General features: G+C 37.6%; 1 long non-coding RNA gene across 1 annotated transcript; it reads right to left on the bottom strand.

Moving 5' to 3' along the window:
* Positions 1 to 8,860: 8,860 nt before the first annotated feature.
* Positions 8,861 to 10,426, bottom strand: LOC132275491 (uncharacterized). The gene is made up of 3 exons (XR_009470643.1): positions 9,999 to 10,426; positions 9,589 to 9,900; positions 8,861 to 9,425 (listed from the first exon to the last, which is right to left on the bottom strand). It is a non-coding gene; the product is annotated as an uncharacterized LOC132275491 (long non-coding RNA).
* Between the last annotated feature and the right edge of the window lie 7,812 nt (positions 10,427 to 18,238).

Here is an 18,238-nt window from a genome sequence, read left to right as displayed (position 1 = left end):
GCTTCAACTGTGTTTGCCTGGTGTTAGCTTTTTTCAAGTCGATGTTCATAGCATTGATCCCAGCAGAGAAGTTCTGCACCTTCTTATCTACTATCTCAAGGTGCCTCTGTATGGTGATCATCCCGAACAGAGTTTGTATACAAATACATGAAAGCTATTATGCCCAATATAAGCCTAACAAGGTTTGAACAAGAAAAAGAAAAGAAAAGATTAGTAAGGGTCAAGCAACAAGTCACCTCCATGGAAGAAATAAGGAACTGGATGTACATGTCCCTCAGGGTCATCTCCCTTTAGACCTTTACATCCTATGGAGTCCACATGTTTGTCTAATATGCAAGAGCGATCAGACCATTCTTGAACATGGCATGACGGCCCTGGTTTTTCAAGCCAGTGCGTCTTGTGATTAACTGAAATTTAACTCGATAACGGATCCGAAATGCAGAAGCAAAAACATAGACAAGGTCTCTAAGGATATACAACATCCCTAGGACGCCAAAGTGACCTTCTACAAGGTCACGAAACTCAAAAAGAACCAATGCGGAAGAAAAAGATTAACAAAAGACCAAATGAGCCCCCAAGGGCAAAATAGTCTTTTTACATGGAAGAGACATCCTTGGAAATGTACATCATTCCCAAGACACATCCGTGACTTCATAGGAAGTCACGGAACCCAAAAGAAAGCAAATGGAAGCAATTTAAAAAGAAAACCGGACAAGTTTAGCCCCAAGGGAAAAATGGTAATTTTTAGCAAGACTTGGGTGCTACCGAGCACACCATTGGAAAGACGACAAAAAATTAATCAAGTTAGACTCAAAAATCACTTGATTCGGAGTCCAGATGGAAGAGAAAAGTCAAAACAAAGTTTTGACATCGCCGCGACCGTGAATAGTGATTTGACAGCAATGAATAGTGTTTTGACAGCAGTGAATAGTGTTTGGGCAAAAAAAATACTAAAACCGTGTGTCGTTTTGAGGCACTAAACAATGTTTTTTGGAAAAACACGAAGAAGAAACCCCCCTCAAAATAATTTTTCCAGGCTGACTATGTTGAAAGAAAATTTTATTTTTGACGTGAAATTCCCAACATGCCCTTATAACAGACTTTTTCAAAAAATGCATATACGCATAGAAAAATAGATTTGCAGTATTGTAGAAGAAGAGGAAATGAAATGATTTTAATTTTATAACCCCCTATTTATAGTAAAACCCTAAAAGTGCCCCAAAAGGGCCCCGCTGGGTCCGGAAAAGTGTAATTTGCGCATACGCGCTCAAACGGTAAAATATTGTGAATGAAAAAGAACTAAAATGAAAAAAAAAAAATGAACAATGAAAGAAACGGCGTTGAAAATCGAGTCCCGTGTAGAAAGATATGTCCCGAACAAGTTCGGCACTAACCGAGGCCGAAAACCCTAAAACTGGAGAAAATGACCGGAAGGAAATTCTAAGAGTACACGACTCGATGAAAAGTGAGAATGGATCCCGTATGAGGATTCAGGCTCAAAACGAGACATTGTGTAATAACTTTCGTTAATTGCATAATGGCCCCTACAAAAAGGGATAACTGCAAAACTGCCCTGAATGAAAATATCTTTTTGAAGATATTTTCTTAAAAACCCCTAATCAAAATATCTTCATAAGATATTTATGAAAAACACCCTAAGAAATATCAATGTTTCGGAAGAATCCTTTCATCCATGCCCCTATGGAAGAAAGAAATAACCGGCGAGCTTTTCTCTAAAAGTAAAGTTACGCATTTCAAGGAAATTGTAATGACCCGGATTTTTCGGACAAATTTTTTTCGTTGTCTTTTTCCTTCTGAGTTTGGTTTATTGTCGATTAGTGTCGTCTCGAGTGCTCTAGAGTGATTTCCGAGACTCTTTTCTTTGGATTGACAACTTCCTTTGAGGACCGAGTCATTTCCGCATTTTTTCGTTTTACGACACTATTCGCCTTTTATCTTTTCCCTATTTTGTCTTTTTCCCTATTTCGTCTTTTCCTCGTTTGTCACTCTATTTGCATAACCACACTTCTTGTGTTCGGAGTTGGTTTCTAACTTCACGTATCTTCATTCTCAGTGGTTTCCATGAGATACGTATCTTCATTCTCAGTGGTTTTTATGAGATACGTATCCTTACTTTCGTGAGAAAGTACTCTGGTTGCTCCCGGTGCCCATAGGGGCATAAATGCAAAGTTCTTTGGAAACATTTCCTTTTCTTGGGGTGTTTTTCGTAAATATCTTTTGAAGATATTTTATTTCAGGGGTATCTAAGAAAATATATTTTAGAAGATATTTTCATTCTGGGGCAATTTCGCAGTTTTCACTTTTTGGAGGGGTCATTGTGCAATTAATGAAAGTTATTACTCAATGCCTTGTTTTGAGCCTGAATCCTCGTATAGGATTCATTTTCACATTTCGTCGAGTCATGGGCTCTTAGAATTTCCTCCTGGACGATGTTTTCCAGTTTCAGGGTTTCTGGCCCCAATTTGCGCCAAACTTGTTTTGGGCGTAACTCTCTGTTCGGGACTCGGTTTTCAATGTCGTTTCTTCCGTTGTTCATATTTTCTCATTTGGAATCTTTTTTATTCACAGAGTTTTGCCGTTTGAGCACGTCTGCTCAGATTTCACTTTTCCGGACCCGGCGGGGCCCGTTCGGGACGCTTTTTGAGTTTTTCTATAAATAGGGGGTCTTTAAGTGAAAAATCAGATTTTTGCTCTCTCTTTCCTCTCTCTTGGCCGGATCTAGAGGCAGCCATGGCTGCCATCTTCTCTCTCTTCTTTTAAGCTTCTTCCCTTCAATGAAATACCTTAATGCCTTAGTGTTTATTGTTCCCCTCGGCGAGGCCTTCGATTCCAACCAATTGGAATCTCGTTTTGGCCATTTCTTGAGTTCGGGTTTGAAGTCAAGTTTTGTTTTTGATTGGGCTTCCTTGGGATTCATGTTCGTTGTGTTGTCCTCGACAAAACCTAGGAGTTTCGTCGGATTCGGAGCCGATTTATTTTGGTGGGGATTTGAGATTTCATCTCAAATGGACGTAGGAAATGTTTTAGGCTTTTGTGTGTGTTGTATTGAGTGTTTAGCATGATTATATAACTTATATATGTGCCTTGTATCAAATCTAGAAAGTTAGTAATTTTTAATTCTTTGTATAAGATTTAAAATTCATGATAATATATAACTTTGATTTGATATATAACTTTCATTTGAATTGTGGCATGGTAGAAAATCTTGTTTTAACGTATTGGTTAACATATATTAAATTTGGATTAATTAAATAAGAATTGCTCTTTTTAATTAATATTTATCTTTTGTGAAAGATTAAAGTTCATGGCCGTACCTTGCATGAAATTGAGTTGTATTATGCTTCTAAATTAAGTTTTGGCATGTTTATTAACATACTTTAATTTGAGAGTATTTGGTTGAGTTTGAAAATTTAGAGACTTTAATTAAGAGAATTAATTAAAATCTAATTTTGTGGTTTCATGGGCCTAATTAAGCTTTTGTGGGAATATATGTAATGACCATGATATGTCTATTAGCATATATTAAATAGGGGCCAATTGGAAATGATTTGAAATCTAGAGAGTTTAATTATTTTGATGTAATTAGATTCTATCTTGTTTATCTATGGATTTAATCATGTTTTAGAAGGTGCTTCTATTTTAAGATCATGGATTTAGACTTGTGAAGTATTCACTTGATTGTGTTATATGCATTGAAGGGCATTGTTGTTAAATTTATATTCATGAGAGTATGTTTCTATATGAATATATTGTTGGCTTGTGATTTCGTAGCATTATGGATATGAAATGCTTATTATGCACAATTGAGAGTTATATTGCTAACTTGTTACTATGTAATAGTAATATGTATAAGTTATGAACTTATTTGGCTTATTTTAGAATCTTGGTATATTGTTGAGTTGAGATGACTAGGGTTTGGCTCTAGTACGGGGACGTGAGTCCTCTAAGTCATTGAGATAGTGCACACTTAGGGTGGTATTCCCTGCGGGTTAGTGCCCGGAATAACCATTGAGGTCTCGGCAGAATTCTGAGCGTGATGTCCAAGTCTTCCACTATTTGTTTTCGCATTCCATTCCAAGTTGACAATCATGTTTACCTTGTTGACTTATAGTTTTGGCTATTGGCGATTTCGATGTTGTTAAGTACATCCATACTAAATTGATATATTTAGTTGATTGTACACTTTTAGATTTCTAGTTGATAACCTAGAGAATCTATGTCTTGATGTGTGGTATTAGATATTCTAATTATACTAAATTGTTATATTTAGTTGATGTTACATTTTAGACTTCAAGTTGATAACCTTGAGAATCTTTATGTTGTTGCTTTGTGTAAGTATGCTCCTATGTTGTTACTTTGTGTAAGTATGACCCTATGTTGCTAAAATTGCATGAATGATGTGATTGATGCTAGAAATGATCTTAGGTAGGTAGGATGCTCCTTGAGTCTCACCTTTGACATAGACATTAGGTGGAATGAACTACTATAATTAAATCATGCAAACTTGTAAAACGTATGTCGATGCATGCTCATTTCCTACGAGTAGCTTTATGGTACTCACCTCTACGATACTGGGGCATATTTCAGGTACAAGAATTAAAGTTGAGACTTCCATTATGCTTGGATGACTTGTGGACTTGAAGACTTCCATTTTTGTGAAGGTTGGCTTGGAATGCCAATTGTAGTCTTAATTGTCAAATGTGTATATTTGATTCGAAACTTGTAATGTGTGCCTAAGCACACTTTTGATTCTCATTTTATGTATATGATATGAGGTCAAGGGCCAAACTTCTTTTAGAATCACATTTATGTCATGGATGTTGATTTTTGCCCTTAATGAGATTATATGAAATTCATGCATTTTAGTATGTTATTTTGTACCGAAGCGTGCACTGTGTATGAAACTCATTCATTATCATTCATTCATCATATACGAGGTGTGGCCAAAGGCCAAATGGCATTTTGAAACCATCTCATGATTTTAAATTCCAAGTTTTCGTTCCAAACTTCGTTTTTGGCATTTTGGCCGTTGGGGGGTCATATTTTGTATCGGTCATATTTTTGAGCTGTGGACCATTGTAGCACATCTTACTAGGTAGGTTACATTTGCATGCATGGTCGTTTCTGGGCAAAACTTCTTCTTTGGTGAAATGAGCCTCCTACGGACTCATTTTTCACTTTTGTTGCATATTCTGACCTAAGAGTATTTTGAGAATTTTCTTTGGGAAATAAATTCCGTTCTTCACATGGTTGAATAGAAAACATGATTTTAGGGGGGGTTTATTTTTTGTGATTTTCCAGAAAATGTCGTCTTGACATCGGAAATCGCTTCCGAACTTCAGCTCTCAGTTTTTAAATTTAGCAGCTTTTTGGACCCTCTGGACCAGTTTTCTTGGGAGGGCATTTTGGCCATTTCAAAGTGAGTATTTTTCAATTTTTCTAGGGAGTCACCTAGAAAACTCTATTTTGAGGGGGGTTTCTTATTTGTGTTTTTTCAGAAAATGTCATCTTGGCCCTCAAATTTTCATTTTTCCCGAAAAAACCCCTGCTGCCAGGGTTTCGTGCTGCCGCCTTCACATCTAAACGGTTACAAGGGGTTTCGTAACCAGTTAGATGAGTGTGCGTAGTGTATATGTCGTGATTTTTGGCCTCCTAACTGGTTAGGAAGGTCTCCTAACCGGTTAGATGTTCTTGATTGTCACCTTTTTGACTGTTTTGCCCCTTCTTCTTCCGTTAGCTATATCTTCTTCATCCGGACTCTGAATCAAGTGATTATTGAGTCTAAATTCATTAATTTTTCGTTGTCTTTCCAATGGTGTGCTCGGTGGCACCCACTTTTAAGCTGAAAATGACAATTTTGCCCCTAGGTTCATTCTTATTCGTTTTTGAAACGTTGTTTCCGCATTTGATTCCTTTGGGTTCCGTGACCTCGTTGAGGGTCATAATGGTGTCTTAGAGCCATGTTGTATCTCTAGAGACCATTGTTTTGTTTTTTACTTCCGCATTTCAGCTCCGTTATCGGGTCATCTTTCTGTTCATTACTGACGCACCGGGTTGAAAAACTTGAGCCGTCACAGAAATCAACTGAAATGAAAACTCGTGAAGTCAAAACTCAACTCCGAACATGAAAAGTGAGGTTGTGCCAACAAAGTGACAAACGGAAAAAAGACGAAAAGTGAATAGTGTCCAAAAAATAAAAATGTGAAAATGACTCGATCCTTAAAGGAAGTTGTCAATCTAAATGAAAGAGTCTTAGAAACTATTTCCGAGCACTCGAGATGACACTAAGTGATGAGTAACCGAACTCAGAAAAGAAAATTCAACGAAAAAAATTTATCCGTAAAATTTCAGAAAAAATAAAGGTAGGAAAATGACAGGGTCATTACAACGGTGTCGCTGGGGGCAACGACCGATCCATCCGCTCGGACGTACCTGGGGGTTCGTGGAATCATTATCAGAGGAGGAGATGAAGTCCCCTCTGCTCCCCTGGTTCCACTATCAAAAGCAGACACTCTTTGCTGTGGATTGGGCTCGGTCGTCCTAGAAGTCTGAACCCTTTGTGCTAAAAGAACATCATCCATATCAGATCCAGACCCCCCCTCTTGTGGGGGTCTCTTTCCTTTCCCCTTCTCCGAGGTAGACTCCCGTACGGATGGAGAGTCCTCAGAGCCAGGAGTTGTGGCAGGGACATCCTTAGGAAGATCCTTTTTTTTTTTTTTTTCTAAACAAAGGAATCCTTAGCTCTTCCATGCAGATCCCAAGAAATGATATGTTATTAAGGGCTTCTAGAGTAAGTAACTCGGAAGATGAAGGGATACTGGTCCACATTTTCTTCTCCAAAGTGGTTAGCCGAGCCCTACAAACACCGTAACTTAGTTCGTCATATTTCACATTTACAATCACTCTTGTGTTTTTTAAATTTAACGTATAAGGGGACGGAGCACTCGCCAAAAACGGTCAGAATGGGAAAGTCACCGAAGGATGGGTTTTGCTAGGCCCCTCTAACTCCTATAATGTCACTTTTCCAACCCTTCTCAGAGTCAAGTTTTTCCAAATAGATTGACCATTTAGCAAGAGGGAAGAGATGGTAATACAAGTCGTCATGCCTTATTTTGACAATCCTATAACATAGGAGAATATCAAGGACGTCAAGCTCCAGATCCCTATCATCATTCATGATAAGGAGGACTGAAATGATCTTAAGAAAGTTGGAGTTCACTTGAAGAGGGGATAAGTTCAACTTATTAAAGACAGAGGAAAAGAAAGGGTGCAGGGGGAATCTAATCACGTTCAGGTGAAGGGGAGAGAAGAGGATCTCCCCTTGAAGGAAACCCTCACCGGTCCTCATGTTAAGTTTTTTAGGGTATTTTCTGATGAAAACATCACCGGGGATTTCGCATTTCTCGCGAAGGGATTCTAAATCGATCCCCATGGAAGTGGCGAAGGAAATCCCCAAGTTCAAAGAAAGAAGAAAGAAAGAGGTTTCTTAGAAATAAGAAGATACCGAGACTAACCTTAGAGAATGAAGTCAACAGGTCACTGCAGAAGGTTGGAAATGAGAGACTTCTAAAAGAAAAGGCTCGCCGGAGATATATTTCTAATTAACAGAGAATAATGGAGAAGACAGAGAGAATAAGAGAAAAGACTCGCAGTTACAGGCCTGAGGTTATAAAGGGGACTACCACTTTGACCGAAGCGTCGAAAGGCAATGATAAAGCTTCCATTTTCAAAACCTAGATCTTTGTGCAAGTCGTCTGCCTCCCTCTATCATCATATCGAGCATCACATCAATCATGACGTCGCCTCATTAATCTCGCTCTCATTAATGAGAGAGAGATTAAGGGGGCAGGTGAGAGGCAGAAAGTGGACCGGGCTTCTTTACGGCAAGTTCACTCAACCCAGAGTCTTGTTGGGCTGCTGATCCACTCTAAAGACAATCCATCAGGCCCAAGGTTTGAATCCTCCATTTTCAAGCCCAGTCTCTTCAGCGTCACAAAGCGGACTGATATCCACTATAACCCAAATATAAGCCCATTTCATATCGGCCCAAGTTTGAGAGAGGTGTTAGGGCAAATGTACACTCCGATAAAAGGAAGTGAGAGAGAGAAAGGAAGGGGACTTTTTGTGTGAAGTGTGTGAGATTTCTTTCTGAATATAGAGGCTTCACAAGGATTATTGAAAAATTACAATTTATACAAAATCCTATTTTTTGCTCCAGGAAATTGCAATTCTGGAGGATTTCAAACAGCGGAGAGAACCTGTTCGAATATAGACAACCTAATGAAACTGCAGATTTTTTACTAAATCAGATTTTAATGTGGTGGCTTCTATTTTCGGTCATGCTAAAGTAAACAAAAAATGAAAATTGGACTCCAAATGTATGCTTCCCCCAGATTACGTCAACTGCCAAACAAAAAAGAATACCTAAGATAAGCTTCGGATAAAGAACTCTTGCACACAAAAATAATTTAAAGAACAGCTTTTGAAGCCTGAAACATTTTCATCTTACATATCTTGAACCAAGTTAAAATAGAAAGCCAACAGTCTTAAACTCTTAATCCATCCTGAGAGGGCACAACTCGGAAACATTTTGCTAAAAGTTTTCGACATCCATTTCGGACCTGGGAAGTGCTCATAGCTCATTTTGCAGCCATTTTTCAAACACACACACATTCACGTATATGTATGCAATACAAACACAATGCAAGTAACAGCAGATTCATATTACCTTTCATCCAAAGAAGCCTCCCTCCAACTGCCCGTACAAAGTTCTCGCTGACTTCAGTGTTTGCTTCAGCTCACAAAGTGTGCTTGTGTTACAGTTAATTAGCTATAGAATGTTGCAACTACTTCAAATTGGGTTGAACAATCCATATATTTAGTAACCTCATTTATCTGACATATTCGAAGGGATCTTTATCCAAACTACAAGTAAATTTCTTGTTTCCATCATTCCATATATAATTTACATAAATGTCTTTGTTACAAATTATTACAAAAATTATTTTCTTAATTATACAAATGTTGTAAAATTTTTGCTGCTGCTTCCAATCCTTTTTTGAATCCTTGGAATGGGCACCAAATGGCCACAGGGTATCAGATGCCCTCTTCTGTCAATGACATTCAACTTCACCAGCAGAGTTGGATTCCACAAGCCCCATTCCCTTCAATGGGTAACAATATAACGGCTCCCAACCAGGAATTTTAGAGTTTTCAGGTACATTTTCTTACCGGACACCAAGTCCGGGTAAAATTGGAGGAGAATAATAGTCCGGATTGAATCTAAATGTAGTCGGGCAGTCTCCGGTTGAGAAAAGGTAGAGCCGCCGTCTGGTGGATGTGGCACCTGACCCTTTAGCCCGTCTTCACCATATTGTTGCTCTTTTCTGCGGATCACTTAGAACCTGAAAAAATTCAGATCTCAAACAGAAAACCCCATTAATTTATAAATAAAATCCTTTCGGTGGCAATCTTAGAAAGCTAAATTAAGAGGTAATCACAGATACCCATATAGCAAAATCAGATTAGTAAACTTGCAATTGATCATGCATTGGTGAACATACATACCTAGATCTGCTTAAACTTGGCTTCGGCTTCTTTCTTGTTATTGGGGATTCTCATCAGATGCCACTCCAATTTTACCTACACTTCCCTGAAAACTCTAAAATTGGAGGAGAATTTAGAGCCTGATTGGAAGCAGTTATATTGGTACCCATTGAAGGGAATGGGGCTTGTGGAATCCAACCCTGCTGGTGAAGTTGAATGTCATTGACACATATAAGGGGCATCCGATAACATGTGGTCCTTTGGTGCTCGTTCCAAGGATTCAAAAGAGGATGGGAGGCACCAGCAAAAATATTTAAGACATCTTCAGCGCATCTGTATAATTAAAAAAATAATTTTTGTAATAATTTGTAACAAAGCATTTATGTAAATTATTAGAAAAAAAAAAAACTGGAAACAAGAAATTTACTTACAGTATGTATAAACATTCCTTCCCTGCAACATACACATGCAATCGTGATCAATTCACTAAAGACAGAAGAATTCACGATCTCCGACACGTCCTCGATTCCTGCAAAATCCAACGGCCGAGGAAGGGCCGACGCGGCGGTGGTTTGATCCAAAAGCTTCCGGCTCTCCTCCAGGCTTCGTCCCAGCGGAAGCCGACCGTCTGGTGCTGCGGCGAAGCCCGTGGTGGTGGAAGTGAAGGCCGACACATGTTTGCAAACGGAAGGCCATTGTAGGGTTTTCAAGGTGTCGCTGTGGCTATGAGAGACTGAGTCGGTGAGTGAACTCGGCAGCGGCGGAGAGATAAATGTGGGTTTTGATGATCGGTAACTGTGGAAGAGCGATTTGTGAAGCTCTTCCAGAGCTCTCGTTGGAGTAGCTGAAATTATAATTTTCAACGAATTTGTCCTTTTATATAGTGCAGGCGTTATCACTCCAAATTTGTATAATAACCAAAAAAAAATTAAAAATTACCATTCTAATCAATATTATCATCAAAGAGTTTAATAGTTCACGAAGTTATAATAGTTTTATTTAATATTTTTTTTTTTATACTGACAAAATCAATTACATCGCAAAATAAAGAAAGAGTTTAAAAAGGCAAGAAGCAGGAGAAAACGAGTGGTTGACAAAAAAAAAATTGATCACACCAAAAACGTTAATTGAGAAAGAGGAGAAGAAAAGAAGTTTTTATCATACTGAAAAGGATAATTATGGTATTTAAAAAAAATAATTATTAATTTTTAAAATTAGAGTTAGATGTGTGTTTGTATTGCAATTGTATAAAATTGGAATGTGAATATCGTTTCATTTTATATATGCTACACATATATTGTTATCTTAAGATAAAAATATATATATTTTTTGTTATCTTATTCATTTAATATCTTCCTTTTATATGATTTTGTACGATTTTATTTTATTTAAATAAAAAATCAGACTACCCTATAAAAAAGATACCTTATTAAAAGGATACGTAAATAATAATAATAAAAGGATACTCTATAAACGGATCATTAGTTTGTAAAAGACAAGTACTGATATTTGGGTGAAACTTTAGGTAGAATATTTTAATTAATACATTTGATTGATTATTATTGTAAATAAATAAATAAATAAAAAAGTGAAAGTTTTTTATACTCCATCCGAAACTCATATTAGTTGTCTATTTTTATATTTTGAATTGTCCAAAAATACTTGTCTAATTTAAAAAGTCAAAGTAAAGTAAATCACTTTTTTCAAAATTACCCTTTAAATTTTGAAAAGTCCCACAAATTGATAATATATTTATTTAAATTTTAAACAACTTGGTAATCTTAGAATGAAATGATGCATTAATTGTATATCCCCTTAAAAATTCAAAATTCAAAAATGAATTGATAAAATGGGATAGATGAAGTGTTTGGCATACATTGACTAATTAAAATTATTTTACCAAGGAATTATGTCTAACTCGTCTATTGTAAAATCATTTTTCATAAAAAGTTGTGTGCATGTGTGTCCTAGGTAATGTAGTGGTAACATCAACCACTTCAAAGAGAGCTGTTCAACTACTTCAAATTTATTCATTATGTATCACTACTTCAAAGGGTCAAGTGCAAAAAATATTTCTAGAGTATGTTTACAATACATATCACATCCACTTTTAAAACACTCTTAAAGTTTTCAATTCTTACAAATAAGTCTCTCTTGACACATTTAAGCTATAATTTGACTAAAATGCTATAATGAATAAGTGTCTATAATTTAATTTTTTAATTACATATTTAATAAAAAATACTAATAATTATATTAAAATTTAATTGGGGATCAATTAATGCACTCTAAAGATCTCGAGCAGCATTCTCAATGCAATCAATGCTACGTTTGGTATGCAAGAATGGAATGGAAAGGTGTAACGACCTGGGTTTTCAACCTTGGAGCGTCAGTGATGACCCGATAATGGATCTAGATGCGGAAGCAAAAGGAACAAGACAATGGTCTCTCGAGGCATAACACACCTCTAAGACCCTAAGATGACCTTCCATGAGGTCTGGAACCCTAAAGAATAACTGAAAGCGAAAGATAGAATTAAAGGTCACTTGGTACCTTATGGCATCAATGACAACCAAAGGAGAAAGATCTAGTTCAAACTAGACCATGTATGCCATTAAATGGCTCAAGCAAGATCAACAAGGTCAAGTGGAAGTAAATCAATTGGTACAAGCTTGAAGGAGCAACAACCAAACAAAATCAACAAAGCAGCTGAAAGTGGGCTATTTCGGTCGACCGAAACTCACAGAAACATTTTTGAAGTCTAAATTTTAAGGCAAGGCTGGTTCAGTAGACCGACTTGAGCCATCGGTCAACCGAAATGGAGTTTCGGTCGACCAAAACTCCTCGAAGGGGTGCTGAAAGTCCTGTTATGAACAAAATTTGTTGAGACTCCACCCAAACCTCAAACCCTAACATGAATGTGGACCAAAAACATGATTTTAAGCTTTACAAGCATGCTCACAAGTGTACATTATACATTGAAACATGTTACAATAGCCCATGGCCTCATTACATCTCATTTACAAAATTTGACATGCTAAACCTCTAAAGTTGATAAAAATACATTTTTATACAAAACATGGTACCAAATGAGTATAAGTGCAATTACAAACGTGTTTGGCCCTTGGCCTCATGTCATACACATCAATTACCTTACAAAAAGTGTACTTATGTACACATTACATATTTAAAACAAAAATACAAGTTTTGTCATACAAGCAACAAATATGGTTTCATGCCAACATTTTGATGGAAATGGTACTTCAAGTCTACGAAACTTCCATGGAATAGTGTGCATCCTAAATCAAGGTTCTTGTACCTGAAAAATGTCCCCACTACATGGGCGAGTACCATAAAGCTACTCGTAGGAGATGAGCATGCATCGACCTAGCATTTTACAATTATATCACCTTAAGGTGAAACATGTTAAAGAGGCTCATGCCACCTAACGTCTAGGTCACAGTGAGACTTAGGGATCATCCTAAGCTACTCATGCATTTGAAATAAATAACGACATACAAGTATACATGCTCAAGTACACTTAGTCTTGTTAAATAAGTTATGCATTGTCCAAGCATGTATACAACATACAATTAACATGGAAAACTCATGAATCAAGTATACAGGCACAAGTATACTAAGCTAAATGAATTACGCATAAGACAAGCTTACACGACACAAGTATACATAATGAAGTCCGATTGCACAAATCAAACATGCAATGCTTAAGTATACTAATTAGGATTTAGATACACAACCAAGGATACAAGATCAAGTATGCTAAATGAGATCTAAATACACAAAACAAGTATACAGTTTCAAGTATACTAGTTATGATCTAAATACACAAAACAAGTATACAGTTTCAAGTATACTAAACAGGATTCAAATACCTAAGTAAGCATCAATTCTCAAGCTACAAGTAATCCATGATTGACAACTCGAAATTAAATGCGAAATCAAGTAGTGGAAAGACTAGGATCCTTAGCTGCAGACCAATCAAGTTATTCCGGGTAATTACGACCCACAAGATTCTACTTACTGCGCACTTCATATGACTTAGGAAACTCACGAATCCGTACTAGGGCCAGACCCTAGCCATCACATGAATATGATCCTTACAAGCCTCCAAAAACAATAAGTTCAAAGCTTATGCAAAATCAATAAGTTTAACGAAACTTATACATTTCAAATAATGTCTAGGAATCAATTTACATGCACAAGTAAGGTTGAATCCACATAAACTATGTCCTAGAGTTCAAGTCTACAATGACATTCACAATGTCGAATCTTCAGTGTGTGATTCGTTACACGCTATAACCATTTCATTTCAATATTAAAATGCAATCTTATCCAAACGATTCCTAACTTAAATATGTTAAACAACATGGTATAGTCACTACACAAACCAACTCAAAAACTAATTTGGATCATTGAGACAACAAAATCAAGTTTAATTGAAACATGGTAATTAAATCTCTAGATGTTCTAAAACAACCCCAAATGGATATATATAAGTGAACAAGCCCAAGTCACTACAATTATCAAGTTAAAAACTCATTCAAACTAGTGGAACCATTAATTAGATTTTTAATTAATTCGTTTAATTCAAAATCTCTAGATTTCTAAACTTATCTAAATGCTCTCAATTTAACATAGGTTAGAGAACATGCGAAGGTCTATTTTAATCTAACATTACAAGTTGATTTCATGCTTGTTTCAACTATGTGAATTAAACTTTCATAAAAGATAAATATTAAATAAGTTTTACAATTCTTATTCAAATGCTACAAATTTAATATATGTTACACAACTCACCAAAGCCTAATTTACTAGCATGCCACACTTTAATTCTAAGCTATATACCATCATTAGAATTAAATCATAAATAAATAAAATAAATAAATTAAATTCTAAACACTTGAAGAAGGCATGCTCACAAGTTGTATATGCTTATAAAACAATCAATACAAGAATAATATAAACCTAAGACATCCCCTACCTCAATTTGAGATGAAAATCTCAAAAGCCCACTGAAATGAAACCGCTTCGAATCTGACGAAACTTCTAGGTTTTGTCGGGGACAACACGATCTACATGAACCCCCAAGAAGCCCCATCAAAATCACATCTTGACTCTAAACCTGAACTCAAGAAATAGCCAAAACAAGATTCCAATCGGTGGAATCGAAGGCCTCGCCAAGGCGAACATAAAATACTAAGGCACGATAACAGTCACTCGAGGGAAGTGGCTGAAAAAAGAAGAAGAAGGGTGACAGCCCCTTGGCAGCCATGGCTGCCGTCCAAGAGAGAGGAGAGAGAGAAGAAAATCTAACTTTTTCTCTTTAAGTCCCTTATTTATAAAAAATTTCAAAAAGTGCCCCGAACGGGCCCTGCTGAGTCCGAAAAAGTGAAATTTGAGCAAACACGCTCAAACGGCAAAACTCTGTGAATGAAAAAGATTCAAAATGAGAAAATATGAACAACAGAAGAAACAACGTTGAAAACTGAGTCCTGAGCAGAGAGATATGCCCTAAACAAGTTCGGCGACAACCGGGCCCAGAAACCCTGAAATTGGAGAAAAACGACCAAAAGGAAATTCTATGAGTACCTGACTCGGCGAAATGTGAAAATGAATCCCGTACGAGGATCTAGGCTAAAAACAAGGTATTTTATAATAACTTTCGTTAATTGCACAATAGCCCCTACAAAAAGGGTTAACTGCAAAACTACCCCAGAATGAAAATATCTTCCAAAAGATATTTTTTTAGATACCCCTGAAATAAAATATCTTCAAAATATATTTATGAAAAACACCCCAAGAAAATAAAAAGATTCTGAAAAACTATACATCCATGCCCCTATGGACACCGGGAGCAACCAAAATACTTTTCTATAAAAGTAAAGATACGTATTTCGTGGAAATCACTTAGATGAAGATACGTGAAACCAAAAACCAACTCCACACATAAGGAGGGAGGTTATGCCAACAAAGTGACAAACGGGGAAAAGACAAAATAGGGAAAAGAACAAAACAGGGAAAAGGACAAAAAGTGAATAGTGTCGGAAAAATGAAAAAAATGGAAATGACTCGGTCCTCAAAAGAAGTTGTCAAACCAAATAAAAGAGTCTCAAAAACCATTTCTGAGCACTCGAGACGATACTAAGTGACGAGAAACTGAACTCAAATAAGAAATTTCAACGAAAAAAATTCATCCGTGAAATTCTGAGGAAAAAGAAAAGGAAGGAATGACCGGGTCATTACAAAAGGAATGCCCATTCCAACCATTCCTTTGTTTAGTATACAATTTAAAGTGGGAATGGTCTTTCCTTAGAATGAAAATCCATGCCACAACTATACCTCTGAAATGACCATTCCATTCCCAAGTTCAGTTTTTTAAAAAATCAACTTTCCCAAAAACTCTCATGTTCCAAATCCAAAAATCACCACTACCTTCCATCATAACTACCTCCGCCTTTCACCACCACCACCACCACCAACTTCCACCAGTACCACTGCCTTCCACCACCACCACCGTCACCGACTTTCACCACCGCCCACCGCTTTCCACCACCACTACTGCCGCCGTTTTTCATCACTTCCATAGCCTTTTACCACAGACACCACTTTCCTTTGCCGCAACCACCACCACATTGCCATTGTGGTCGCCTTTCACCACCGCCACTGCCACCGCCTTTCACCACCACCACCGCCTTTCACCATAGCCACCACCTTCCACCACCATCACCGCCTCCACCTTTCACCACTGCTACCTTCCACCATATCACCGCCACTACCTTTCACAACTGCTACCTTCTACCACCGTCACCACCGCCTTTCACCACCGCCGCCACTTTTCACCACCGCTGCCTTCGAACACAGTATTTTTTCACCGCCACCACCTTCCACCACCACCTTCCACCACCACCATCACTGCCTTTCACCACCGCTACCGCCTTCCACCGCCACCACTTTCTATCACCACCACCACCGCCAGCTTTCACCACCACCACAGCCACTACATTTCACCACCACCACCGCCATCGCATTCACCACCACCACTGCCATCGCCATTGCCTTCTATCACCACTACTTTCCACCGCCACCAATGCCATTGCCTTCCATCACCTCCTTCCACCATCACCACCACCTTCCACCACCACCAGCGCCACCACCTTTCACCAATGCCACCACCTTCCACCACCACCACCTCCTTCCACAACCGTCACCTCCACTGCGTTCCATCACCACCACCACTACCACCACCAACTCCATTATCTTCCACCACCACCACTATAACGACCCAAACCAGGGGTCCGAATCGCTAACCGGGTTCTTAACCGAACCCGAGGACACACTAGGGGTAAAATAGTTATTTCACACTGAGGAAGGATAATTTGTCCTTAAACTAGTCAAATGAAGTTTATAACAATCATCCAAATCATTTTATGACATTTGAAAGGGTTCAACGGTCATTCATCATGATTTCCCAAAAATACACTCACTCAGTTTAAGGAAAGTCCCGACACTGTCTCACCAAAATAATCATATCTTTTAGCATAAATGGAATTTGAGGATGAGTTAGTATCATTGGAAAGCTGACTCAAAATCTTTAGAAATGGACACAAGAATGACCCTATTTGGGTTTACAACAAAAAAAGTTATGATCACACGAAGTCAGGTGATCTAAGCTGACAAACTGTAAAAGCCAAAAAGTACACTAGGGGACTTGAACCGATTCCAGATTTCTTGAACTGGTTCCACATAGGCAGAATGCCCAAACGTGAACCAATAACACCCTTGAACTAGTTCCATGAAAGTTGAACCGGTTATAGATAACCAAAACCCTGAAAAATGCCTAGAAAAGCCTAAACTAAGCACTTGTACACATGGGAATCCCTTTGGTCCCTTGATGACCTTGTTTAAAGTCTAAAACTGTCACAATATCATACATTTGATAGTGAAGAAAACACAATTAGGCATCCTTACATTCAATTAAATCGTAAAAGAGTCTATTATATCATTTAAAGTTAAACAAATCTGTAATACATCAAAATATGGCCTTAAGGCCTTACATGGGTTTCAAAATCATAATGAGACCACGAGATAAATGAGGATGGTCTCAGAACCATTTCCAAAGATGAACTGGATACACAATGTCACTAAATATAATTTACAACAAAAGGTAATACATACGTTGATCTCAAACAAATGCTCAAGTCCCTGGCAGCCCGATTAAGCTAGTGACGGATTGTCGTCCGTTGTTTCTTTTCCGTGTCCTGAAAATGATAAATTAAGGGGTGAGCAGAACAGCTTAGTAAAAATTGCCTAAGGCGTCAACTTTAGACTCCCTTGAGCCACGTCACATATAAAAGAGATAAAAAGGAAACCGGGATCATGTATGGGGTTTTCGTAGCATTCAATTTACCAATCCATCACAAAGATAATACTTAGGCATTTTTAAACACAAATATGCATAGATGCAATGTAATGCCCACATTTCCCAATCTTGGTCTCAACTGACCCTAACTCTGTAATGACCTGGTCTTTTTTCCTCCTTTTCCTTTTTCGGTGATTTTCTTTTTTCGTCTTTTTCCTGTTTTGTCTTTTCCTTATTTCGTCTTTTTCTCGTAAATCATCTTTCCTTGCATAACCTCACTTTTTGTGCTCG

The sequence above is a fragment of the Cornus florida genome, unplaced genomic scaffold (genome assembly GCF_030987335.1).
Source record: "Cornus florida cultivar Cherokee Brave unplaced genomic scaffold, ASM3098733v1 CherokeeBrave_3.0.0_Hap2_Chr09, whole genome shotgun sequence".
Classification (NCBI taxonomy): Eukaryota; Viridiplantae; Streptophyta; class Magnoliopsida; order Cornales; family Cornaceae; genus Cornus; species Cornus florida.
This window is presented reverse-complemented; position numbering and strand designations above follow the sequence as displayed.